This window comes from Copidosoma floridanum, unplaced genomic scaffold (assembly GCF_036245765.1).
Source record: "Copidosoma floridanum isolate Cflo_tuat_1 unplaced genomic scaffold, Cflo_Japanese_pri ptg000001l, whole genome shotgun sequence".
Taxonomy (NCBI): Eukaryota; Metazoa; Arthropoda; class Insecta; order Hymenoptera; family Encyrtidae; genus Copidosoma; species Copidosoma floridanum.
Window position 1 is genome coordinate 25257799 of NW_028321878.1, and position 26778 is coordinate 25284576.

Genomic DNA, 26778 nt, shown 5'->3' on the forward strand with positions numbered 1-26778 from the left:
CGCAAAGGTGCACTCAATACGCTGGTGAACCCGTATAAAACTTCTTGACTCAGATGATGAACATCGTACTTTAAATTCAACCTCTATGCATGGTTAAATACTAATTTATCTATTTCACAGGAACATGTGACCTGAGTTGCAGGGTCGAATCAGACGGGACGAGGTTTGCAGCCTGGTGAAGTTACTGAGAAGAGCCTTCGTGAGTTAAGAAGTGCATTTCACAAATCACCCACACCCAAACACTTCTACCTGCCGGAGCTAGCGCTCCAAGAGATCGATTCCCCTCACTGGAGCCACTACGCATGAAATTGCCCTCACGATCACAATTTTTTCACTTACATCTACCTACTTTGTGTACACAATTTTTAAACCTAATTACGTATTTTATCTGACATCAGTGAAGTATGTGTCCGAATGATAAAGTGTTACAGAGAAATTATAACCTTAAAATATGGTCCTATAATTTGTTAAAAATATGTGCTAATTTTACCATTTACCATTTTTAAAACTGCTGAGAATAGCTGCTGCTTGACATATTTTGGTTTATTTGACAAGCCAAAAAATTAAAAAAAAAGTTCTTTCTACATGCTACTTCTAGTTGGTTTTAAGACTGCTGCGCTAAGTTATTAAGAGTAGTAGATCTTCTGATTACAAAATGAATCCTAGATTATATAATGAAATTATTACGATGTTTTATAAGAAAAGCCTTTATATGTATCAATAATAACATGAGTGCATAATATATCAATATGATTTATGATCTTTAGAACTAACATGCAACTCTTTGGCAAATATGTCTGGCAGTGTGTGTGTATTTTTGCGGATGCAGAGCTTTTAAGTACTTTTTTTTACAATTTTTCATATAATTCTTGCTAGCAGTTTTATAGTTATTTATAATAAACAAAACAAAATCTTCTTTAGCAATGAAAAATTTTCTAATCAATCTGATACCTTACAAAGATAAAATTAATAACCTTTTTTTCAAAACAATAAAAAACTATGTTAAGCATAAATTGTTATGACAATATTTTATTATCGTATCTTCATAAAATATAAAATGTTTCGAAACACAAATTGATTTCTGAGAAAATTTTTAAATTAAGTCAGTAATAATGAGACAACTTTATCTTACAATTAGATGAAGAGAATAACATCGTGCTCAAATTAAATGCTCTGACAATAATAGACTGCACTATGAAGATCAAGCATCGAATACTGCGAAATTTTTTGAATTCTATAAAATAATGTGATTCGTAATTTTATCTTTGGTTTTAATATATTTTAGCAATAAGTAAGGTGACTTGAAATATTGTACAAATGAAAATTAAATAAAAAAGTTTTTCACAAAATAATATAAGACCTAATGGATAAGTGAGGAAGCTCCCTGAACAATTTTTGGCAGAAGTTTTTTATGTTCTAAATGAAAGTGTCCAGTTATACATACACAGGTTGTCATACAAAAAGATTAATAATAATTGTTTATCACCACATAATCAGTCGTTTCTTTATTATAAAGTACTTGTTTACTTTGTCAGTATAGTTGCTGTTTGTGATGTACATCTATGTAAGGTATTGAATTATATGCATCAGCGTTGAGTCATACTGTAAGCGTGAAAAATTGAGTCGTCAGAACGTATGTAGCCGTCATGCCTTTAACACGCTCCGGGCTTACGTCTCTGGTTGTACCTTTTTCTTTTAGTTATTAAATATAACATTTACTTCATTCTACTTTGTTATTTATTTATTCATAACAAATCATTAAAGTTAATTTCAGGACCAAGAAAAGGAATTCCACTGACAGCGGATGATTGGCTTCAAAGATGGGCTTATTACTTGTCTAGGTTTCGAAACAAAATCGAACGTATCAAATCTGAAGCAAACACGAATTGTGATGCATTGTCCCGACTTCCAGTCAAGGACCGTACTGATCTTATTGGTACACATTTTTCTTTTATTAATTTTTTCAAAGAAAATATAAATGCTTTTGATTATAAATCATTAGCTACAGAAAGTGAAAAAGACAAAGTAATAAATAATGTTATAAGACACGTCTCAAATGATTGGCCTGAAGCAAAAGAACTCTCGGTTGAAGTGAAGTACTATTTTTTTTTAAATAAGAATTTACAGTGGAAAAAGGTTGCCTATTTTAGGGGCTGAGGGCCGTCACTCCCTATAGTATGAAAACATTAATCTGAAATGAATTGCATGCTACTCTCTTCGGAATAGTAAAAATAAAAATGTTTGCACGCTCTCCCTTCTGGTGGCCAAACATCGATAAGGATATTGAAAGTGTAGTTAAATAATGTAAAATTTGTTTAATTCAATTTAAAAAACCACCATAAGTGCCATTGACTACATAGCCATAGCCAGATAAATCGTGAAGCCACATACATTGTGATTTCGCGGGCCACTTTTATGATAAAATGTTCTTAAAAGTAATTGATGCGCATTCGAAGTGGCCTAAAATTATTTATTTTAAGACAGATACAAGATCATATAGACTAATAAGTGAATTTAAAAATTTGTTCGCGCGTTTTGGCTTACCATTGCATCATGTTACAGATAAAGGCCCGCAGTTTAGAAGTAGGGGTTCTCATGAGTTTTTAGAGAGGAATGGGCATATCACCCAGCCACTAACAGTGCGGCAGAAAATTTTGTCCAAACGTTTAAGGACAAAGTCTCAAAAATTGTAAAAAGGGGTGAGAAGTTACATTCAACGATATGTATGTTCTTATTCGAGTACCGTAGCATTAAATATTGTACTACGAGTAGAACACCGGCACACTTGATGTATAAGCGGGAGGTGAGTACACGTTTTGATTTACTCAAGCCGAATGTATTAGAAACTGTCTATAAAAATCAAAGCGCTCAAACAAAAGCGAGGCATGGTAGAAGGCAGTTAAACATAGGTAAAAAAGATAGCATTATGATTGATAATTACGGTATTCATGCAGAAAAACGAATTGAGGGTAAAATTATTAAACAAACCGCTCCCTCTACTTACCTAGTACAAGATGCAAATAACGTAATGCGGAAACGTCATGCAGATCAGATAATCGATTGTAAAAATACAAAACCAGTTTTAAGACGCTCACTGAGGTTAAACTCTAACTCATCAGAGAGAAAGAGAGAGAGAAAGTTGTGATGTACATGTATGTAAGGTATTGAATTATATGTATGAGCATTGAGTCATACTGTAAGCGCGAACAATCAAATCGTCAGAACGTATGTAGCCGTCGCGCCTTTAACACGCTCTGAGCCTATGTCTCTGATTGTACCTTTTCCTCTTAGTTATTAAATATCATCTTTACTTCAATCTACTTTGTAATTTATTAACCGAATACATTACAAATAATAGTTGTAATTTGTGTCTGGTTTCTTTTGTTTTTCCAATGATAAGCTATAGATAGCATAAGATCTAAAAGGTAAATACTTTTATTAAAAACATCTGTTAGACTGGCCTTTCATCTGATCTGGATGTTAGCGTAATGTGAAGCATCACAACCTAAATTTTGTAAAACCTGTATAGTAAAATATTATATGACGAGGAGCAGCAGCAGCAGAACTGCAGAAGTAGCAGCAGCAGATGTTACATTATATGTATGTATGGCAAACAGCCGTGGGTAATCCTTTTAAAAATCGAAAGGATTTTAACCTTTACCTCTCTGATTTGGCTGCAAATTTTTTCATAGTTTCTATATTAAAAAATAAGAGATACGTGTCCGCGGATTTTTTTATCGCCTATTTTCGATTTTATAAGTTATAACAAATTTCGTAACAGTGGTTGTAGACTCATTTTAAGTAATGTATAGCTCCAAATCCTTAAGAGCTACAAAATTTTTAACAATAGCACTTTTATAGCTAAAGAGTTGAACTTTAAGAAAAAAATTAGAAAAAAAAAAAAAAAACAACAAACCAGGGGGGATAAATGGGTCATGGGACCCACGGTAAGAACGAAGTTCTTTAAACATGAGATGAGTATAGACACAATTTCTCAGGTAACAAGTGGGTCGCCAGATCCACAGGAAGAACGAAGCTCTGTAAACGTTAGTACTGCATTCATGTTGTTTACTAAAACAAACACTTGAAAAACGAATAAAAAAAAAAAAAAAAAAAAAAAGTAGTTTACTACTCACGATGGTTGAACTTCGTGAGAACGTCGTGCATAAATACAGTACTCACGAAGTTCAACCATCGTGAGTAGTAAACTACTTTTTTTTTTTTTTTTTTTTTTTATTCGTTTTTCAAGTGTTTGTTTTAGTAAACAACATGAATGCAGTACTAACGTTTACAGAGCTTCGTTCTTCCTGTGGATCTGGCGACCCACTTGTTACCTGAGAAATTGTGTCTATACTCATCTCATGTTTAAAGAACTTCGTTCTTACCGTGGGTCCCATGACCCATTTATCCCCCCTGGTTTGTTGTTTTTTTTTTTATTTTATTTTATTTTTCTTTATTTCTTGTTTTCTTTTTTTTTGTATTTCTTGTTTTTTTTTTTCATTTTTTATTTTATTACATTTTTTTTAATTTTTTTCTTTATTTCTTGTTTTTTTTTTAGATGTATTATTTAGAAAACAAATACACAATTTATAAAACAAATTCATAATTGAATGTATTATCAGTGAATACATTTAAAAATGAAATGTTATAGTTACGAATTACACGATAAGTACAAGAAACCGACTTCTATAGTCGGCAGCGCTCGTAGCAGAGTGGGTAAGGTACAGGACTCACATGCAGAAGGTCGAGGGCTCAAATCTCTTTATTGGAAAATGTTTTTTTTTTTTTTTTTTTTTTTTTTAGAATTGTAAAAGAAAAAAAAATTCAAAGTGAAAGAAAAATTACTGTGGGGAAATAAAATTAAAATTTGTTAAAAAATTAATTGCAATGGTGGGTAAAGGTATGCAGAAGAGTAACACGGCACGGTTGACAAATGTACATATATAGTTAGGAGAGGGGAAGTGTGTAGAGAACACTTGGGGAGGGGGGACGGGGTGAGGGGAAAAACTTGAGAGGAAGAGATTTCTGATTCAAAAAAAAAAAAATCTGTCGGTTTTAAAATTCCAGCCCCCCGAGTAACGCGACATAAAGAACTTCGTTCTAAAAAATTATCAACAAATTAAAATTGTTATTAACAGTTTAATTGTTTGAACCAACTTTTAACAATTGCCCTGAAAATGAATCAAGTTTTTATTATTACCATCGTATTCTGCGTCAAAATTTACGTGAAAATTATGTCATTTAAATATGAAGGCTTTTCAGTTGTTGTTGTTAAAACATTAATTAATGTAGGGCGTGATGGTAAAAAAAAACTGTTTTTTAAGTATAAAATGATATCTGTACCTCGTTAGCTCGTATCAAAAAAAGTTAAACGTAAAAGTTGTAGATGATTAAAAGGTCTACAACTTTTGTGTTTACCATTTGTCGGTATAACCTCAAAATTTTGTATTATCATGCAAAAAAGCGAGAAATCACCATTTCATCAATAATTAAGAGTAATTTTTTACTTGTAAAACGGAGATGAGTAATAATAACTAAAGAAATTATATTTTATTGAATTAATAGAAATGTGTAATAAAAAACCAAGTACACATTATAACTGCCTAATATTTATTTATAGATGTAACTAAATTTTTCATGTACAAGTAAATTTTTTTTACAGTTTCAAAACAAAATTATGTCACTTAAAAATTTTCACAATATTTGGTTTTTCATGCAAAGAAAACAGCCTTGCTTCTAATTCTTAACAAGATAATTTAACCATGCTAAGATATTTTAGCGTTCCCTCAATCGTTGTTGCTCTCAAAAATCTCTCTGACACGAATTTTCTCTCTTCGTCGTAATCATCATTGGTAGAATAACGACAAGTCATATTTGGCAGTGATTCTGTGGCCCAATCAATAAGTTTCCACGGCGTTCGTTTCGTTTTTCTTCAAAACTTTCCTCCAGTTGCTCAATAACATTTGTCACACCTGGGTACTTCTTACAAGAATTTAAATAACAATCAGTCGTTTTGTTTTTGCATACCGTACGATCCAAACAATCCTTATAATTGATCAGAGGTAGCTCAGAACCGAAAGTAAGTGATTTATAATTGGCACCACTCACTAATAAACTAACATTTTTATGTGTAAGACATACACAAACAGAGTGAGTACCAGAAGCACCTGCCAAAATACAATATTTCGGCCTTAAGCTACCAAACTTTAAGAAACTAAATTTAATAGTTAGATACGTACTTGTAAGAATTTCATACAATTTTTTAGAATTATTCAATACTAGTCTTTTTTGAATAGGTACCCATTAGCCGTCTACTTTTATCGAAACGTTATCTTTTTTTTCGGGCATATATTGAGTGTAGTCGTCAAACTGGTACAAGCTAACAACTGCATCGATAACATTATCATTTAGAGATGGATGTTGTTTTGGGTTTGCATCCCCAGTTAATCCCTTATCTCGAGCAACATTTTTTGCTTCGCCTATCATGTGACGAATTGCGAAAGAGAATGTGTCCTCAACTTTTTTACAAGACCACGATCGAAAAATAGTCAAAATTTAAATTTTATGAACTTGGTCGGCCGAAGTATTGAAACTTTCTTGCAAAGCACTTATTATCGAGAACTCATCGTCATCTGCTTTAAGATCGTCTGGATCATCTCGGATCAAATTAAAAATTATTTTATAAATTACGGACGACATTTGTTTTGATTTTTTTTCCGAATACCTTTTCGACAATAGTTTCCGTTTTTTTATGGGCGAAGATCTTAAGAAGCTTAATCCTTTTTTGAAAAAATTCACTCGTTCACTTTGCAAAGATGGATTATCCCCCAAAAATATAGATGTACTGTCACTGCTCTCAACTTTTATATCAGATTCTTCACTTGAAAAATCCTCCTTTTGTAGCGTCTAGAAAAAATTAGACTAAAACATCGACATAAAAGCCTACGAGAGGCTAGGTATGTCTAAACTCAATATAACAATCAAAATATTGTACGTACCAATTCTGGTAGTTCATTTTCACTCTCTTTTGTATCTTCTTTTTTTAACTTTGATAACTTCAAGCGGCAAGAAGAACAAATTTTTTTTTGTAATGCATCTGACGAAATTGCCAAGTCCGGTTTCAAAAGTTGATTTTCATTAACTGCCCTCAAATCAGAAGTTTTTGTTGTTGTATGTTTGAGATTAAAAGGATTAAAACATCTGTCTGATTGATAACTAGTATTCTGCATTTTACGTGCCTCTTTTCGTTGCATTGTTACAAAGTAAAAATTATTAAACTTCCAATCACAACGAGTGAGAATATGTCTTAGTAGCGGACCAAAACAAACGCAAATAAACGCACAGCTGATCCAAAAGCCAACGAACTTGTAGTACAGGGAATGCACACGAGTAGTGTGGGTAACACTTTGAAACATAGATCGTACTGTAAGCAGGCTTCACGCGAAATTCTAAGATTCTAAAAAATGAAAGAGATAAAAAATCTATTTTTACATAAAAGTAGACAATTAATAAAGCAATAAAAAACAAAGTAGCAATAAAAAAATTTCGAGAACAAAGAACATTTTACGTGAATATGTTACGTTGAGTACTATTACTATTATGTTTTGTCTAGTGGTTAATAGTTTTTTTTTCTTTAATAAATATTTATTTTTCATCATTCAGGTGATAAGATTGGAAAACAAATCTCTTATGATTTTATTTTAATTAAAATTTATAGTGAATAAATCATAAAATGGTGATTTCTCGCTTTTTTGCATGATAATACAAAATTTTGAGGTTATACTGTCAAATAGTGACCACAAAAGTTGTAGATCTTTTAATTATCCACAACTTTAACGTTAAACTTTTTCTGATACGAGGTACAGATATCATTTTACACTCAAAAAACTGTTTTTTTTACCATCACGCGCTACATAAAGTAACATTTTAACAATAACAATTGAAAAGTCTCCATAAATTAAAAACACGATTTTTAAGCAACATTTGACGCAAAATACGATGGTAATGAAAAAAAACTTGATTCATATTGGGGGCAATTGTTAAAAATTGATTAAAACAATTAAATTATTAAAAACAATATTAATTTGGGGATAGTTTTTCTTTTTCAATTTTTTTTTTTCAAAGTTCAACTCTTTAGCTACAAAAGTGTCATTGGTGAAAATTTTGTAGCTCATAAGAATTCAGAGCTATACATTACTTAAAATGAGTCTCCAACCTCTATTACGAAATTTGTTATAACTTATAAAATCTAAAATAGGCGATCAAAAAAGTCTGTGGACACGTATCTCTTATTTTTTAATATATAAACTGTAAAAAAATTTTCAGCCGAAGTGAAGAGGTGACTAATAATTTTGAGCAAAACCCGTTCGGTTTCTAAAAAAATGACCCACGTATAAGCTTTACCGTCAACGCAACACAGTAAATCATTTAGTATATTTGAATAACATAAGGAAAATAATGATTTGTTAACAAATTATTTGAATTTCGTTTATGTAAAACGCATCTAAATAATACATGTCGGATTACAATTTTTGTACAGTTCTTAACCAATAAAAAGATGATAGGTAGAAAGAGAGAAGTTGATCGGGTAAAAAACGCCCTCCCGTCTCTTCCTGTCGCATTGCTATGCAAAACAATTTTGTATTTTGTCAGTCTAATGTGGCGCCGCAAAGACGTACGACAGAGAGAAATTTTATTGCAAGAGAGCGTATCTCTTTTTTTTAATTATATTTCTATTGCAAATAATTTATTTTTAAGTTAGACACGTGCACGTGCCCGGAAGCATGTAAAAAGCTCTGGATCAGCAATAGAATCTTGTAAAAATTATCCTTTCTCTCTTGTCGCTAGCCACCAAGCATATTGGTGCTAGACCATCGTGCTTGAAGAGGTTATCAATAGCCTTTTATTTATTGTCAATAATCTTGTATTTAATCATAATAACTGGGCAAAGGCCTCTTGTTTCAGATTAAATCAAATCTATTCAATTTGTTTATATTCGTTGTGTCGATCTTAATTTATTGTTATATTAAAGATCCGTTTCTCAAAGAACAATAGTGTTAAAAAAGTTTATTGTAAATATACATGTAAAATAAGTATAAAGAGAAATACGAGACGACTTCACCTACGAAGAGATCTCGGCACAAAACAAATTGGTGCGATGGCCGGGAAATAGGCATCTTCGAGGTTAGCTACAACTTTACAACCGTTTGATCGTCAAGGCTAAGTTTTCCTCGCTACGCAGCTCAACGTGCTCACGACTTGTTATCACTGCCCTGCTGCAGCATTGTACTTCAAACGCTATTCGAGCTAAGTATTTTGAATTGAAGGTTTTTTGCGGCAAAATAACACGCTTTAATTCGAAATGTTTACCGGTGTATTTTTATAATTATTGGCAAAAGTTTCATGTCTATGTAAAAGGTGGAAATTGGGTTCATTTTTTTGCTTATCGCTCAATCATCGTGCATGCGTATACAAATCTGTACAAGCTTGCTAACTTTTAAACAAACAACGTTCGCTTTTAAAGGTGATTCTGGGAAACTCCATCACGTTATCTCTAGTTTTTGCACTAATAACACATTAAAATGACGGCTCGGATAAGGTTAATTAACCAAAAGCGAACTTCGTTAAAGGCTCAGATTACGCATCTAGAAAAGTTCGTACAGGATGTGCAAGCTGATCCTCCCGTGTATGCGGAGGTAAGAATCGTTCGAGTGCGTCTCTCGCGCACGACAGAACTTGTCCGTGCTTACTAAGAGCTTCATGATGAGCTCTCGTTATTGGTTGAAAAAGACAGCGATGACCTTGCGGAATTTAACGATTTGGAGACGATTCTACGACGCATCTACAAAATGCGAAGAATTATTCCCTCATGAAACAATTGTCCGGCAACCACCGCAGCTTGGCGGTGACGGTTTTAATACAACAATAAGTGACAAAAATCGAAGGTTAAAGCTCCCCGTCGCTGAGCTGCCTAAGTTTGATGGCGATATAGCTAAATGGCTGTCATTTAAAAATGCTTATATTACGATCATAGATTCAGCAGAAATATCCAATTTACAAAAACTTATACACCTTGATTGGGGACGCTTTGACTAAAATCTCAGTGTATAGTCTCAGTGAGGAAAATTATACACACGCTTGGAAATTGCTTACCGATGGTTTCAATCAAACGCGTATCCTTATGGCCGCTCATGTTGACGCCATTCTTGATACGAGGGTATTGACAGAGGCTTCGCATAAAAATTTAACTAAGCTAATTGACGAAATGCGGCAGCACGTCAATACTCTCGCTTCCCTAAAAATTACGCTCGATGAAAATTTGCTAACGAGAATTTTAGAGCGTGCGTTACCCATTAATATTAGATCAAAATGGGAGGACACGTTGAGGATAAACGAGATACCAAAATAAGACGATATTTATAAATTTATTTCCGAAACGGCTTTTAAGTTACTTACAATCGAGCAGAACGAAGCGTGGATTAAGCCCGAAAGCAACGATCGGAAAAAACGTGCAGCCGGTGCGGTAGAGCAGAATGAAACAAAGCGCAAAAAATCTGAAACGGGTGCTCGCTCGCTGGCTACAAATATTTCGCGTAAATGTCCGGTTTGCAAAAACGGCAGTCACCCTTTATACAAATGTTTTCAGTTTCGAAAGCTCAGCGTTGCAAGGTGATGGAATGTAGTTAAAGAAAATTCACGTTGCAAAAATTGCCTGCGGCAGCACTTCGGCGAGTGTACGTATCCTAAATGCAAAAAATGCGCAAAGTTCCATAACGCCCTTTTGCACAACGATTCCTCTCAACACAGATAATGCGAACAAAAATTTGTCGAGCGTGGTTGCGAAAAAACAATCATGACTGGATGTGGGTGCTGCTAGTCTTTCAATTCACGCGCTACCGTTTCAATGGATGCTCACCGCTCAAACTAAAATAAAAAACAATCAAGGAAAATTTATCACCTCAAGAGCATTGCTTGATACCGGTGCTACTGCACACTTCATGTCCGAAAGTCTAGCTAAGCTTTTAGGTATCGGGATTCAAGCATCATCACTTCCTATAGGTGGCATCGACGGCCTCAGTACAACAGCAAGGGGGATAATCGAATGCATTTTTTATTCAACGCACAGTAATTTCAATAAAAAGGTAAAATTTTTAATTGTGCCTAAAATAGCTGACCAAACCCCAAACGAGCCATTTCCTCGAAAATTCTTTAATATCCCAAAAAATATAAAGCTTGCTGATCCTGCCTTTCATTTACCTATGAAGGCAGATGTTATAATAGGTGCTGGGGTCACTTTATCGATGCTGTCGCAGGGGCAGATGAACTTGTAAACGATCGAGGTACGTTAATACTACAAAGAACTCTTCTCGGATGGTCTGCTGCCGGTAGCGCTTCATTTAATAAAAATAACAAGACTACTTGTCATATCACGGAACTAAAAAATTTAATAGCAAAATTTTGGTTTATTAATGAAACCGGCACGGATCAAAAAGAAGCTTCGGAAGGCGAGATAGGCGAGAAACACTACACTACTCATGTAGCACGTGATGATACCGGACGATACATTGTAAGGCTTCCCTTTAAATCTGACGCCACAAAGCTTGGGAATTCATGACCCATGGCATGAAAGCGTTTTTATAACTTGCTTAAAAGATTGGGCGCCGATCCCGCTCTTCAGCGGGAATATCATCGCGTGTTAGAAGATTACATTAATTTGGGGCACATGACACAAGTAACTGACGAATCGCAGTATGGGTATTATCTACCACATCATGCGGTCATAAGGGCAGCGAATCTTACGACAAAGACTCGAGTTGTCTTTGACGCATCCGCAAAAACTGACCGAGGAATATCATTAAACGATGCCCTTATGATCGGACCAGTGGTGCAAGCGAAGCTTTTCGAGCAAATTTTAAGATTTCGCGCTTATAAGTACGCAATGACGGCCGATATAACACAGATGTATCATGTATCGGCAAATCGCGATGCATCCGGACGATTACCGTTTTCAGCGTTTATTTTGGCTTTGCAACGACAAAATCACTGTTTTTCAGCTAAACAGAGTCACTTTCGGCTTTTCTTCCGCTTCATTTTTAGCGACGCGTACGCTGCAACAGCTAGCGAAAGATCAAAGCTTGCAATTCCCTGTCAGTTCAAGAGCCCTCTTAAATGAATTTTACGTCAACGATTTTATATCAGGCGCAAATTCGTTCGCGAAATTAATACAAAAACGCAACGAAATTATAGCCATTCTTGGGCGCGGAGGGTTTGAAATAAGGAAGTGGGCGTCAAACGAGCCGCGAGCTTTAATAGGACTTAAAGAAAGAGCCAATGACGTGGAATTTTTAATAGACGAAAATCCGGTTCATAAAACACTGGGCATATCATGGAACGCGAAAAGTGATCAATTTTTATTCACGGTGAAGCCTATTGACGCGAACGAAAAAATCACGAAACGGCTCATTCTTTCCGAGATTGCCAAGATTTTCGATCCGCTCGGTTTTATCGGTCCAATCACAGTCAAGTACAAGCTCGTTATGTAATAATGCTGGAGAGATAAAGTTTCGTGGGATGAATCGGTGCCTCTTGAGTTGCTCGAAACCTGGCGATCGTTTGCTGCCCAGCTATCATTGATTAGCAATCTAAAAATGAATAGGAACGTCTTGATCAACGAACCTACCGACGTTCAAGTACACGGTTTTTGCGACGCAAGTAAGGTGGGATACGGGGCCTGCATTTACATTGTATCGCGATCGATAAGCGGACAAATTCAGGCGAAGCTTTACTGCTCAAAAAGTCACGTCGCTCCGCTAAAAGAACAAACTATTCCAAAGCTCGAGTAGTGTGGTGCATTACTTTTAACACACTTGTTTAAAGAAGCTGAGGGTGCTTTGATTTTTAAGACAAGCAAAGTTATTTTTTGGACTGATTCTATGATCGTTCTACAATGGATCAAAAAACATCCAAGTGTGTTGAAAGTATTCGAGGCAAACCGCGTAAGCAAAATTCAAAAAAAATGAAAGGACGCGCAAGCAAACTGGCGTTATGTGCGTTCTATGGATAATCCCGCTGACGCGCTGTTGAGAGGACAACTACCGCAAGATTTTTTAAACAATAAATTATTATTCAATGGACCCTTATGGCTTAGTCAGCTGGAGACAGCATGGCCGGCATCTTCAGAAAAATTTAACGGGCAATTGCCAGGGGTAAAAAGAGCATATTGCGCTTTAACAAAAATTAAATCGGACTGTTTCTTGCAGAAATTGACCAAACGAATTTCTACATAGCCAAAATTAATAGGAGTAGTTGCCGTTTGCTTGCAATTTCGCCGACTTGCTAAAAATAAAGCTCAACACGTACGAGAAGCAATAACGCATGAAAATGACACGCTTTTAATAAATAAATTCGCAAAAGCAGAGGAGCGCATTATTAAGCTCATGCAACAATCGCGATTATTGGCTGAAATAAGCCAACTCCTAGAAAAGGATGGCGTTAAAAACGCAGGTATTGGTGCGTTTAACCCGTTTTTGGATGAAAAGGGGCTGATTAGAGTTGGTGGTTGAATTCACAAGGCAGACCTTCCGTACGATCAAAAACACCCGTTGTTGCTTCCTGCTCGTAATTATGTAACAGATTTGTTAATACGACATTACCACGAAAGGTATTTTCATACAAGCGCGATGTCGACGCTTTACAACGTTCGGCAAAAATATTGGGTTGTCAGTGGTAAACCAAACGTGGCGTATTGTTCGTGATTGCGTTCGTTGCAGGCGTTTTCAACCACAGCGCGCTAATTATAAAATGGCAGACTTACCTTCTACTCGAGTATCAGTCGCTCCTCCTTTTTATTATACAGAAATAGATTATTTTGGCCCACTTTTTGCAAAAGAGAAAAAACAACGTAATCGAAAGAAAATAAAAGTGTATGGCTGTATATTCGTGTGTATGTCATCCAAGGCGGTTCACGTTGAAATTACAAGTGATTTGTCGACCGAAACTTTTTTAGCTGCTTTTAAACATTTTGCTTGTCGCCAAGGATGGCCTGCACACGTATTCTCAGATAATGGGAGCGACTTCGAGGGTGCAAACAACAAATTGCGCGAGTTATTCGCTTTAATGGAGTCTCAGGCCTTCAAGGCGAGCGTCGATGAATTTTAAAAAATACACAGAATTAATTGGAGTTTTAACCTACCCCTCTCTCCTCATTTCGGAGGCTTATGGGAAGCTGCCGTAAAATCGACGAAGCACCATTTAAAACGAGTGCTCGGTGATACTCTATATATGCACGAAGAGTTAAGCACGTTCGCGGCCGAAATTGAAGCGATAATTAATTCGCGATCACTATGCCCCATTTCCTCCGATCCGAACGATCTTATCGCTTTAACGCCCGCGCATTTATTAATAGGACGAACGTTCACCACGCTGCTGGAAGATAATTTAAAATACGTTCCAGATAATCAATTGAATTCTTGGAACCTGATAAAAATTAATACAAATTAATACTTATGGGCCTAGTTTAGAAGGTTAAAGATTTATTTAAAAAAAAGTTTGTAGTTTAATTCTATTCATATTTGTATGCGTTTGGAAGGCAACTACGATTTTTTAATCGCTCTCACTCTCAACGGGGGGAGTATATGTACAATTCTTAACCAATAAAAAGATGATAGGTAGAAAGAGAGAAGTTGATCGGGTAAAAAACGCCCTCCCTTCTCTCCCTGTCGCATTGCTATGCAAAACAATTCTGTATTTTGTCAGTCTAATGTGGCGCCGCAAAGACGTACGACAGAGAGAAATTTTATTGCAAGAGAGCGTATCTCTTTTTTTAAGTTATATTTCTATTGCAAATAATTTATTTTCAAGTTAGACACGTGCACGTGCCCGGAAGCATGTAAAAAGCTCTGGATCAGCAATAGAATCTTGTAAAAATTATCCTTTCTCTCTTGTCGCTAGCCACCAAGCATATTGGTGCTAGACCATCGTGCTTAAAGAAATTATCAATAGCCTTTTATTTATTGTCAATAATCTTGTATTTAATCATAATAACTGGGCAAAGGCCTCTTGTTTCAGATCAAATCAAATCTATTCAATTTGTTAATATTCATTGTGTCGATCTTAATTTATTGTTATATTAAAGATCCGTTTCTCAAAGAACAATAGTGTTACAAAAGTTTATTGTAAATATACATGTAAAATAAGTATAAAGAGAAATACGAGACGACTTCACCTACGAAGAGATCTCGGCACAAAACAATGTTGTAGTAATAAGCTATTTAATTTTTTTAACGTTATTTTTTTTACATTTGTGTATTGAATAGGCAAATGAAGTCGCATGACCATTACAGCGCGAGATCATTGATAGTTTCTGCTATGGTTATTTTTTTTTTGTGTGTCGATAAATAGGTAAAAAACATCAGCATAAATTGACTTCTGAATGGAACGATCGACTGTCACAGGAGCGTGGCCACTGCATACAGTGCAGAGATAGAGGTTCAAAAAGTATAACAAGTTGCCTTCTAAATAAAATTATTGACTGTCACAGGAGTGTAGCCACTGCATACAGTGCAGAGGTCGAGATTACAAGAACCATTAATATTACTGCAACGAGGAGTACGAATCATATAAATTTTTGTGTCAAACTTTTGGTGAAGGTGTGAAGAAAAAAAGTATACGTACCATGGCCAAAAATTAGGGCCACTATTGACCGCTGATAATATAGCGCAGTCATTAACAGCCTTACTTTCTAGCCTAGGTACGTAATAAACTATAAATTTATAAATTTAAAAATTAAAGCAAAATGACTTGCTTCAAAGAGCGTAATATCAAATTCGTTTAATTTTATGTGCAATGAGAGTGCAAAAATTATGAGACTAACTTTAGCTGAGATATTCGATCAAGCAGTTTAAGGTTATATTCTTAAAACAAATTATATGCACTCACATTTCAGATATGAAATGTACTGTAAGTTTTCACAATTTTTTTTGTGTAAAATGAGTGAATAGTATTAGAAAAAAAGTTCAAGGACATCAAGATAAACTTTCGTGGTTATGTGGAGACTGTTACACTTTTTTGTAGGGAATATTACTCAACTTATGTGTGATTTAAGACATGATACATTTTCACAATCATTTAAAAAAGCAGTGCTGTCTCCACGTGCAGCGTCAGTAAACGCTTCATGCGTTGCTTCAAGCTTCTGTACCTCTTCCTCTAGGCGTTGCTGGGTCACCAAATCAACTCCTTGGCACATCGTACATGAAAAGTCAGATTCTCTACCACTGTTAAGCATCGCGGGAAAAAAACCTATAGAAGCGTACCTCTCCGTGTTATAAGCAAGCACATGCTCAGGCAGCTTCTCGTCCCATGTTCTATAAAACTCCCGAGGCACTTGGTCATGCTGGCTTTTAGGCATCACCAACTTCCAGGCTTCAGTGTCACTGAGAGTCTTATCAACAGTAGAGTTGGGGTGATACGCGTAGAGATATTTCCTGACGATTTTTCATTTTGGATGTCCCCGTGGGTCATCCCATACCTTTTGTACCATCTCTTCGTATTAAGGATATCCAGCAGGCGTCTCCCACACTAGCGCTGCCACAATGCAACTCTTTTCATCCTCATACAATCGCGATAGGGCATCAGGCACGCAGTCTTGCGTCCCTTTCCGGTGTTTAATTTAGAATCTACAGATTTAAAGCTCCATAGCTTATCTTGACAACCACCAAGTTGGGTTGTTAATATCACGTACTCTAGCTATTTGGGATGCTCCTCGAATGTCTCCATGACAATTATTATGTCATCAAGGTAGGAAAAGGCATGTGGTTCGAGGTATATAACGTAGTTAATCAACCACTAAAACGTAGCTGGCGCGCTACTGAGGTCAAATGTTAACTATCGGAACTAAAAGAGTCCCTTGCCTGGCATTGTGAATGCTATTACTGGCTTAGCCTTCTCAGCTAATGATATCTGGTGATACGCGCTGCTGAAATCGAGGGTAGTGATTAAACGCACTTTTTTTAGCTTGCGCAGAACTATATCTATATACGGTTAATACACGTCAGGTGCTGTCACAGCGTTAACCTTCCGAAAATAAATACAAAATCGATACTTGCCATCCTTTTTGCGTATCATGGCTACGGGACTTACCCTGCTACTATTAGATGGCTCGATCATGCCACTTTCAAGCAACTAACTGACGTAAACGTGTATAACCTCCTGGATCTTATCTGATACAGGGTAGAACTTTTGCTTGATGGGCTGTGAGATCGTGATTTCGATCTCGTGCTCAACCAACGTAGTGCACCCTAGGGAAGCTTCACGCTCCACAAAGCGGTCCAGGATAATCTGTAACTTCTTTTGCTGATTGGGTGAGATCTTGCTCAGCCCCATGGCAGTGAGTCAAATCTCACCCGTCGCTAACAGGCCCGCTACCTATAGAGAGGGACCTTGGTTCCTTGTCCTTTTAACAGTAGGACTTTGTCTACGGGGTCATGGACAGCCTCAAAAGCATTCATAAAGTTAGCGCTGACGTAGCAATTAGCTTCTAACTCGAGCATGACGTCTTCTATGACGTTCACGTCCCGTTTCATCCTTTCAAGCTCAAAGTATAGGGTGACGAGGCCTAAGGTGCGTAATGGTCGTCCATCGACCATCACCGCGCTTCCCAGCATGAGACGTAGCTGACGACAGCAGGCGTTCGCTATCTGGATCCCGACTGCTCGCATGGCAGTGTGAGTACCAGGATCGTATAGCGCTCGCAGATTATATACCCAGCTACTTCAAGCTCTAGCCACTATCAGCGAACGTCCTCCGATGCAACCGCAGCCTGTGAGGGTTTTGGAAAGGGAGGTGGCATTATACCCTCGCTTACGTCTGCTTTTTCTTGTTTTCCTGGGCCCTCATCCAGTATTTTTAACGCGAGCGTTATTTACGAAATAACGCTTCTACGCATGAGTAGAAACTAATTTTTGTTGAGAATTAATTTCTGCCCATGCGCAAAAGCGTTATTTCGTGAATAACGCTCGTGTTAAAAATACTGAATAAGGGCCCTGCCTCTTATTATGACAATCCCACGTATAGTGGCTTAAGTTGTTACACTTATAGCAGCACGGCTGTGACTCCTGCGAAGGGAATGTGACTCTCTGGGTGCCAGAATCTTTTATGCCGGATCCACTATTCGTATTCCACCTTAGTGAGCGTAAATTCAAATCTTGGCATCCCTTCTCTTGTGGAGAAGAAAAGGGTTATCGTAGCCTCTGTTTCCGGTGGCCATTTGAGGAGTAAGCGCTCTGTTTTGACTCGTCAGCGTACTTTGCCAACGATGTTCAACGTTTTTTGACGTAAAAAAGGTCGAGCAGTAGCTTCACCATACCTTCAATGATTGCAGATTTTTTAACCTTCTTTTTGGTTAGATGATCGATTACTACCATCATGTATTTGTCCATCACATCGAACCCAGATACCTTAGGAGGATTAGCCAACTTATTTGGCAGCTCCTCGATCGCCTTTCAGAAGGCTGCTTGTTCGCTGCAGATAGACGCTATCTCTTGCAAGCTTGTGTTCAAAGGTTATAGTTTGCTGATATCGGCAACCTCCGGCTGTTTTGAGGCCTCCATAGCCTTAGTCTTCGCTTATACGCCAGTTTCGACAGGTAAAAGTGCTCTGGTGGTGATGGCTTACAGAAGGCGCTCAGCCTCAGTGGCTCTAGCAGCTCTGCTAGGCTGCGCACCTCATTTCGTCAAACTCGATCCTGCACCTTAAGACGCATGTTGTTGTGAAACAGGCCCAACTGACGTTCGACCAGCCACGGAGGTTGAATGCGGCGCGCCACAGTGGGGTATTTATTTTTTTTTTTTTCAAAATCAAATATCTGAAGAACGGATTAAGATAGAATGATAATTTTTGTTGAAGCATACTCATAAGTTGATGTGGAATACGAGAAAAACATTTATAAGAGAATTATTTTTTTTCTAACCTCCAAATTTTACAAAAAAACACCATTTTTTTTAGAAAAACGTATATAACTGTTTTAAATTTAACCAACTTCTCACTTCAGTCTGCATAAAGCTGTTTGATATGAGACCATAGGATGTGAGTGGCTATATTATCTAAACATGACTATCTTTAAATGTTCAACATAACCTCAAAACAGCAAAGAGCGATGTATTTTGGTTTTTTTTTTTCAAAATCAAATATCTGAAGAATGGATTAAGATAGAATGATAATTTTTGTTGGAGCATACTCGTGAGTTGATGTGAAATACGAGAAAAACATTTATAAAAGATTTTTTTTTCTTACCTCCAAATTTGACAAAAAAAACACGATTATAAAAAGAATTATTTTTTATGACAGAGCAATAAAAACTTAATGTTTTTAAAATCTTACGTAATAACTAATTACAGATGAATAGATATTATTAACTAATTATTTAATTAAAAAACTTTTTTTTTTAAGTCCATAAAATACTAATATTATATAATATTACGTTTATTTAGTACTTTCATAAAACGTGTACATAAAAATATAAGTTAGAAAAAGTTTTGAACCATATACCTAAACTGACACCACGCTAATAGTGTTTAATTTAATTTCAAACCCATATGATTATACTTGTATACATAGTTTCATCAGTTGAGAAAGATTACTTACAGCCTATGGTCTCATATCAAACAGCTTTTTGCAGACTGAAGTTAGAAGTTGATTAAATTTAAAACAGTTTTATACGTTTTTCTGAAAAAAATCGTGTTTTTTTGTAAAATTTAAAGGTTAGAAAAAAAATTTCTCTTATAACTGTTTTTCTCGTATTCCACATTAACTTACGAGTATGCTCCAAAAAAATTATCATTCTATCTTAATCCGTTCTTCAGATATTTGATTTTGAAAACAAAAAAATAAAAAAATACCCCACTGTGGCGGCGTACGATATTCTTAAGCTGGGTGAAGAAGTTTCGTACGGGCTCGCCAGCGTATTGGGTGCACATTTGCGAGTTTGAGGTTAGGCGGCGCTGCACCTTATTGCATAAGCCATACTACTCCTGCCCTATACCTACGAAATCAGCCCAGCTGATTCACTGGTCACATTCGTTGCGAAAGCTTGTCGCTGCAATGCCACTCATATATTCTGGCAGAGCTTGAAAAAGCTCTGTTTCCGTCAATCCCAAAGCCGTGCGGCACTCGGTAATGCACGTGAGGAAGGTGTCAAAGTTGTCCTGGCTTTCCTATGTGAACTTTACGTTCCACCACCGGACAATTTGCTTTAAGTCACGACATCCAGAGTCGACGTACGAGCTGCCTGACCCCGAATATTTTTTTGCATGAGGCGAGAAATTCGTCACTGACCAGGCTGGACGCGTGGGGTCAATTAGTGCAGCCGAATACATCGGGTGTGTTGTCGTGCTCACCGTATACGTGTGTGGCCATCTTGTGAACGCTTGCGTTGGCGTTGTATGAACAGGTGGCGCCGCTGAGCACCTACTCATCTACGGGTAGCTCACCGATGCCGTGTATGCGCTTGTTACCGCGCATACCAAGCACATCGCTTGCACCTAGCTGACTGATGGATGTTGCCATAAGGGTCCCATCTTCGCGTGTGGTAGTGGCCCTGAAATGTGTGACAACGTCAATGGTATGTCTGTGTTATATCGGTCATTTTCGAGCATTGCTAGCGATCCTGCGAGATTTGCAAACGCCTGTTCACCGAAAATTGTTTCGCACCTTCTCGCTGGCACGTTGTCACTTTTGCTTCCTTATGAGTCTTGGAGTGTCACGTTCCTCATTTGTGAGTAGCTCTTACTAGTTGTTAAAGCCGAGCTTGATCGTGCCAAGCTTACGATGTCTCCATTGGCTTTAAACAGCTTATCACGCAGCTATCTGTTCTCTTCTTCAAGAATCTGCGCCAATCCAGCCCTTCTATAATCTTCCAAGTTTCTGATAGACGGGGACGTATTAAGAAGCTCGTCTTGGTCTGTACCAGCTGCTCGGACATTAGGAGCGTTGGTCTCTGAGTTTGACTTTGTCGCCATTGTCGTGGCTCTTAGGAGTTTGTTCACTCCTATATTATTACGCTTTACTTGTAGTGGGTGCACGGAATCGTTATCGATCCCCTCATTGCTCGTTTTCGCATGTTTCTCCTAAGCTTTCGCGATCATGAGATGATGAGCATTTATACATCGCACCGTGGCTGTATTGACATCCCCCACCTCCGTTGAAGTCCTCAGGGACGTATCTCCCTGCGAGCCACATGTAGAGGCGATGAACTTAGACTGCTTTGCTGCCATTACATTGAATATACATTTCTTTTACTATAATAATTGCGAGTGTTTATTTTTAAGTGTATTCCGCTTTCCCCTGTGTCGTGTTAAAGTCGTTGCGAGAAGCGACGACATCTGTAGCCACAATATTTGGCCCCAGTGATGTCTTGACGGACGAAACCCACGTATAAATATTATAGAGAGTGTCGCCAAGGGTATCTGGGCAACACAGGCCTGTAGGTTGGGCGTGAAAACAAAGCAGCGGCCTTATTAACGTGACAGTTTTGAGTCGTTGCTGACTTCCAGCACTTAAAATTTTTGTGTGCAAGTGCGAGTGAGAGAGGAAATAATATTTTAAGACGATTGATGGCTGATTGACCGAGTCATTGGGCCAGAGCTCGTGCGCTATGCCTATGCCTAGCCCGATGACATAATAATTGTCACGGAGACATTCGAGGAGCATCTCAAATGGCTAGCGCACATAGCGCCATTGACGGCATTTTTAACTCCAAAGAACCTGAAACAGCTTAGGTGGTTCCTAGGCATGGTTTTATGGTACACTCATGAAAGAATCGCCAGAACTGCTAATACAACCAAGCCTTGAGTCAGTACTGGCAGCCGTAGCGTCGTATGCTGGACTTCAGCCAAGGCTTGTGCCAACGCTGGAATGATAAGATCGGATCAAAGTCCGCACACCCGTACTGGCACGTTACAGTTTGCCAAAGCTTTTTAAATTTCCGATATAAACATTGGTATCCGGATGCCGGCCATGCTTTGGCATTAGTTTTCTTATCAATTTTCGCAATTTAACCTAAACAAACTTAAGCGTCTAATTTTTCTCACAAAGCAACATTGTTTACGTTTAGAATACAAATATTTTCAGAGCCATCTAAACCTTACTTACAAAAATCAAGAGCTTTGAAAAGAAGAGAATTACCATCTTCGTGGTCGTCACTAACATCATTATCAACATTCAACTCTTCAGTTAGCTATAACCACAAAAAAAGGAGAGACAGGGATGTAATGATCAACGTTGTCACGGAGAAACTTATTAAAAATTTAGCAGATATTGGGTAAGTTTTTTTTCACATGTGTATGTATGAAATCATGAAATTATAAGTATTCTAAGTAATACAATCGCCAGTTATATGTATTTTTCAAATCAGGAGGCACTTGTTTACCTCCTAACTTCTATTTTTTTTTTTTTTTTTTTTTTTTAATTTTAGCCAAACTGAAACATTAATACAAGATTTTATGTTTTCTTTTTTTTCCGAAAATGTATGAAAAGCCACTTTTCCAGTACAAAAAAGGTTTACAGATCTCACAGCTAGAAAATATAAAATCAGCAATCAAGCTATTCAGAGCTACGTCTCACAATGGTTTTTGGGAGCTGGTGATCAAGAGAGAGGGTGCACGCAGAGAGCAGTATTGACAATATTCAAGTCGACCTCAATATTTGTACTTAATTCAGATTAGGCACATTTGTACAAATGTTTAAAAACTAATTTGTATACAATTTCATTTTGAAGTTATTGCTAGTGAATGTGACCAATAATTATAATTTTAGGTTATTAATCTAAAAATTAATACTGGGTTTGTGCATTTGCCAGTAATTAATGAGACCCAATATTCGAATGGTACTGTAGACTGTATACTAGCCTAGTCTTATCATTCCACCATTGGTCTAACGTTAGACCGATGCTGTCGAGCACCAATGGTAGTAATGGCTGCCAACGTTACACCAGTGTTGGATCAGACAAGCATTCTTCCATGGAAGGAGGTTCCTGCCTAACTACTTGTCGTTAGTAGAGCCTATAAATAAGCTGTTACGCAAGGATCAACCATTTGACTGGAAAGACGAACAACAACAATCCTTTAACCAGACAAAGGCCTTGCTGACGTCTACAGTTGTGCTGCAGTGACCTGACCTCAAGAGTCAGTACGTGGTTCAAACGGGTGCCAGTGACTTTAGATAAAGCTCCATACTGTCACAAATGGTCAACGGGCAGGAAAAGGTGCTAGAGTTTGCGAGCCGTTCTATGACACCAGCTGAGCGCAACTACAGCGTGACAGAGCGAGAATGCTGGCAGTCCTGTGGGTGACGAGAAAGTTCCACCCGTATATCGAAGGGACACGCTTCAAAGTCGTGACCAATCACAGCAGTCTCCGGTGGTTGGTAAATATCAACAACCCGACTGGACGACTGTCAAGATGGGCCATTGAGTTTAAAATTTATGGTTTCGAGGTTGAACACCGGAAAGGGACGCAAAACTGCATGCCTGACGCCCTGTCGCGAAAGCACGAGAATGACGAGAGTTGCACTGTGACAGCGCTAGTGTGGGAACCCCCTGCTGGAGATCCTTAGTACTAACAGATGGTAAAAAAAGTACGAGACAACCTACGGAAACAACCGCGATGGAAAATCGTCAAAGGATACCTATATGCATATCACCCCGACTCCACGGTTGACGAGATTCTCAGTGACACCAAAGCCTGAAAGCTGGTAGTACTAAGGTAATAAGCCAGCACGATCAAATGCTCTAGGAGTATCATGACACGCCATCTGTCAGACATCTTGGCTGCGAGAAAGTATCTGCGCATGTGTCCCGGTTTTACTACTGGCCGGGGAACTACTAGGATCTTACCCGTTACGTATGAAGCTGCTTGGTTTGCCAAGAAACCAAGGTAGACCAGAGGCTACCCCCATGACTCATGGGGCGTAGGATTATCACCGCTTCATGGCAGGTAGTGGCAGCTGACATGATGGGCCCCCTACCGAAGATGACGCACGGCCATGTATACATCCATGTGACCGAGGATTTATTCACTAGGTGGGCCAAAGTTGTACTGCTATGGTGAGCTAACGGAAAGGATATCGTAAGCACGCTAAAAGAGCGCGTCATCTGTTATCATGGTACCCGGGAAGCGCTGCTAACAGATAACGGCACCGAGTTCCAAAACAAGGACGTCGATGGGTTTTTGGAGAGCTTGGGTATACGACACACGCTTACGTCACCGTGTTATCCGCAGGCGAACCCGGTTGAATGCCTGAACCACACAATCAAGACCATGATTTAAGCTATCGTCAAAGCCAATCATACATCATGGGTTAAGAAGCTGCCTGAATATTTGTTCACCTACAACACGAAGAGTCACACTTCTACGGGGTTTTTTCCTCACGATGCTTAAGAGCGGTAGGGAACTATACGCCCTAGGTACGATGCGCCGACAGATCAATTCGACGGCCCAGCAACACCAAGAGAATGAGGCGCTAGACAGCTGGAAGCAACGCATGGAGCGTTTGCCAATGCTGCATGTGGAAGCAGCCTAGCGACACGATACGGCACAGGCCAATGACACACGGCATTACAATGCCAAACATCGTGATGTGGTTTACGTCCCCAGTGACCAGGTATGGCAGGAGAAACACATCTTGTTCTTGGCAACAAAGGGCGTGGCGGCAAAATGGCTTTCAAGATATGTTGGCCCCTCAACCGTCAAGAGGGCATTTGGTTCCAACACGCACGAGTTGGAATCTGAAAAAGGCACTTGCTAAGGCTCTATGCACGTGAGGCAGTTGAAACCCTACGTGAGTAGAAACTTAGCGACACGACGGTGGGAGAAGACCCCATCGTCTAACGATTTGGGATCCAAAGCAGTGCTTCTCAACTAACGTTAGAAAGCGATGAGCTGACGAAGCGTAACGCGCCAAATACGAGCTCATCTAATGTAAGCGAGGCTGCCAGTAAAAGCGACCGCGGTGTTGAAGCCATCTTTCACAGCTAAGATACCTGCGATTGATGGCAGACCATGCGATAATGTTCGAGCACGCGATAAAGCGACGGGTCAGTCGCCAAACGATGCGCGATGCTTACGACCCCAAAAAATAGCGAGATGTTAGTATTGTAAGCGCCTCCATCTCAACTAATTCTGTTCTTTTTTACCGTTCCAACTTTTTGTTCTTTTTTTTTCTTAGGGCAGAATTGTTACAGATAGAGACGACGCACCTAAGCCTGGGCACCCTTATCAGGCGCCTCAGTCTCCTCAAAGACGAGCGGGAGTCCAACAAGCTCGTCGTGGCCATTAACCAGGACCTCCCCTAAAAGGTGGAGGTAAGTCCATGGCTAGCAATTGAGCCTCCGCACCATGCCCAGGCCAACCTGGGTGAACCCACCATTAACAACCCAGTTCCAGTGAATCGACGGTACCGGAAAGCCTCGATGACACCTGCAAGAGCGTTAAAAAATGCCTCTACCAGGCCCGCAATCAATTCTTGGCGAGTCGCCTGGAGGCGATCACCGCATTCACGGGAATGAAAGGCCTACGTGCGCAAGCACGGCTCTACGGCCACGACCATCAAGGCCGAAAAGATAGCCGTCATGGGCCATCGAGGCTCCACGGCCTCTCATTAGGCATGAGTCCACACACGTAAGCGTCTCGACGAAGAAGAGCGTCAGCGCGCCGAGGAGGCCTGGCGCCACAAAGCCGAAAAAAAAGGTGGAAACTGTGGCCCGACAGCTCCGCTAAAAGGCCAACGCCTGCTGCTTAAGGCCAGCGCTATATAGGTGGAGGTAAAACTATCCAGCCCTTCAGTTGCTACATGTGCAGGCTAAATGGTATTAAGCGCTCCAAGGAGTACCCAAGGCACTCCAAGCACTACCGCATCAAAAGCGTAGATGAGAACTGGATCCTAGAGTGACGGTCTACAGTCCGGGACTGGTTGATCCACAGCCTACCAGTGGCCAAGGGTGGACCAACCTTCCTAAATTTTGTTTAAATTTATTATTATTATTATTTTTTATATTTTATTTTCTTTTGCTATTTTTCTTTTTTTTTTTCGTTTTTTTGTCTCTTTTCACGACAACAAACGGTGCCCCTTTACACGTGGTGATCACGGAGAGGGGTTAGAAATATTTAAACCAATGACACCTACCGTATATTATTTTTACTTACTGCAGCATGAGATTTACCGCTGCCTAGCACGGGTTTTTTCGGTACCAGCACCAAAAAACACACTTCTAATATTGGTATGGAATAATTCGGTAGCACAAGGAGAGGTTAAAACAGATTAAACCAGTTCCATCTATGGTACCCCATTTTTAGTCACTGTAGCATGAGCTTTACCCATACCTAGCACGGATTTTTTCCGTATGATCACCAAAACCAGTAATTCTAATATTAGTATAAAATATTTCATAACCCCCAATGATGTTTTTCAGATGTCTGTATACATAGCTATAGCCTTGCATATGTCACAAGAGATCTATTATGAGACTGATTTTACTAATCTCTGAGACCATAATTTCTTTGAAAAATGTAATAAAAAAATAGTATAAGGCACATCAGCATACTGATAGTTTGATAAAATTAAGAATAAATTTTCAAACATTTTCATACTTATTTTTTGATAGCAGTTATAATTAATAAAATTCTTAAATAAATATACCATAAAACTAAATAAAGAGGCAAATAAATTTTTTTTGTTCGTTGTAAAAAATTACAAGCTATATCTACTTACAATGTTTGGAGGCAATCCAGT

The 26778-nt window shown here is 38.3% G+C and overlaps 1 protein-coding gene across 2 annotated transcripts in view; it reads right to left on the bottom strand.

Moving 5' to 3' along the window:
* Positions 1–26778, bottom strand: part of LOC149376113 (uncharacterized) — a 357203-nt gene that overhangs the window by 28206 nt on the left and 302219 nt on the right. The gene's annotated exons all lie outside the window — the stretch shown is intronic.